A 2,388-nucleotide genomic window follows, 5' to 3' on the forward strand; every position below is an offset into this window, starting at 1 on the left:
GCAGACCATCTACTCCCTACGCCTCGGGTTTGGCTGCTGGGCAGCTATGGGCACCCACTTGGAGGGCTTCCCCTTCCCCGACCCCCTTCCTCAGACCCCTTGGCCTTTACAGTGGGTTCCCCAGGGCTGCCTCGAGTGAGTGGGTGTGGGCTGTCCTCCCTGGGCCGCGGCTTAGCCACCGGCGCCATACTTCTCTCCTCTGCCAGTGCCTGCCCTTACTTAAGCAATGCCAGAGCTGGGACGCTCCTGTCGCTCCCCGCTGGAGCTGAAAGGACACAGGTTCCTTAGGGCCAAAAGCCTGGGAAATGGGGGCAGAGCCGCTGAGAGAAACAGCGCTGATGGCCCCGCCTCCCAGTCCCCATTCAGCCCAGCCCTCCGCCTGCCTTCAGGGAGCCCTGGGGCTTGGGCATCCGACATGCCAGCGCCACTGTGTGCCTGGCCGCCAGACCCTGCCGCCCCGGCCCCACTACGGCCCCACTACTGCCGCCAGAACCCGTGCGCTCCAAAGTGGGGAAGGGTCTACCCTTTCTGGGGCCAGAGGGCGGCGAGGGAGCCTCCGGGGGCCCAGAGCTTTAGGTCCTCCACATCCACCTCTCAAGGGGTCCACCCTCCCTGCAACCCCTTCCCGTGTGCTCTAAGTTGGACCCGGCCGAGCACCAGGAGTTCCCTAGGATCCCACGGCTGCCGAGGCGGAGGGGCCTGTGGAGTACCAGGGGCGTGGAGACTGTGCCAGAACTGAGTGCTGCCCCGATGGTGCCTGGCTGTCCACCCCTGCCCCCACCCACCAAGGGCTAGCAGGGAGAGCACCCCAACAGGGAGTCCCGGGGTCTCAGTTCTCCCACTGGCTCTGGGCCCCCCCCCCCCCGTTTCGCTCTCACAATAGGCAGCAGATGGATCACAGCCCCTTGGCTGAGGACTTTGGGGAGCCTGATGCGCAGGAGTGAAGGGGTTTAATGGCACAATGCTTCTCAAACCCTTAGAGAATTTAAAAAGTCAGTGAACAGGTCCATTCAATCAGATCCTAGAGTGGGGTCTCCGGGTCCCCACTGTGCAGCCCTGGGTGAAGGGCAAAAAATGTTGAGGCCAGAGAGGTCAAGTCCCAGGGGTCTCCTAAATCAGAGAGAGAACGAGGGCTGACAAAAGGCAGTTAGGTTCCAGGCTGGGTTACCTTTATTTCCCCTTCCCTGGGCAGCCAGGAAGCCTTCCTGAACCCCACCCCAGGCTCCACAGCGACACTCACTGTCAGAGCCATCATTACCACGTCTGCACCCTGCAGCTTTCCAAGGCATAGCTGGGATTCCGTGCTCCAGCTATGGCTGTGTACCATCCAGGGAACCAACGTGTGCATGGAAGACTGCAAGAGTAGGGTCAGGTTTTGAGAAGGGATCACTGACTTGGCCACAGAGCCTTCCAGAAGCCCAGCAGGGTGATGGTTTTTGCTGCAGGGTGAAGTTTCAGGACCTGGGCCCTTGCCTTTGGGGAGGAGCACTATGGATAATCTAGCAAAAGGAGGGCAGAGGTAGAAGGGCACGCCCCCCCCCCAAATCCAGTCCCATTGCCAAGTGTTCCCTGTTTCAGAGGAACCCAGCCCAGGATTGCTGACCAAAATAAACCTTTTCAAACTACAAGGAGTCTTCAAAGGTGTCTTTGGGACTTTTTCCCCCCCAAGAATGATTTGACAGTTTTGGTATTTCCTTTTAAGACAAACATTTCTCTCAAATTCTGCAGAATCTTGAAAGTAGGAGACAGGAAGTGCAATAGTTCTATATAAATATGGATTGGTATCACTTCCTGAAACTCATTTCCGGAGGATTTACCACAAAATTTGGAGCTCTTAATACACATATAAATAGGCATGGCAACTGGACTCTGGCTGAGGGCATGTCAGGGAAATCAGTGGGCTGCCAACACCTCAAGCTGTCCACCTGAAGGCCCCAGAATTCATCAGGAGGTCCACTTACATACAGAAACAGAAAAGGATTTTAACAAGCCAGACAGATATCATGCCCTGATCTGGGATGAGGCTACTCATTTTCTGTGACTTCTGCTTGAAACCATTCAACTCTGACTAGCTTGTGCTGAACAAATATTTAACAGAAGCCTTCAGATATGGGAGTCTATGAAGGAAAACATCCAAGTTTACCTTAGTGGTATAAAGCGTAGCAACTATTGACCCATCCTCAGAAGGCCAAGATTAAGCACCAGCTGCTTTCTTCTGTAGGGAGGACCCGAGGTGCAGAGGGGCTGATGCAAGATCCCATTCTATTTCGGGTTGCAGGATTCATCATTGGTGAAATACCAGGTGTTTCACCAGGAACTGCTTGGGAGGCTGGTGGGGGCTGAGTGCCTCCAGGCAGCACTACTGAGGAGACACTGAAACACTGAAGC

The sequence above is a fragment of the Miniopterus natalensis genome, chromosome 20, assembly GCF_054644295.1.
Source record: "Miniopterus natalensis isolate mMinNat1 chromosome 20, mMinNat1.hap1, whole genome shotgun sequence".
Lineage (NCBI taxonomy): Eukaryota > Metazoa > Chordata > Mammalia > Chiroptera > Miniopteridae > Miniopterus > Miniopterus natalensis.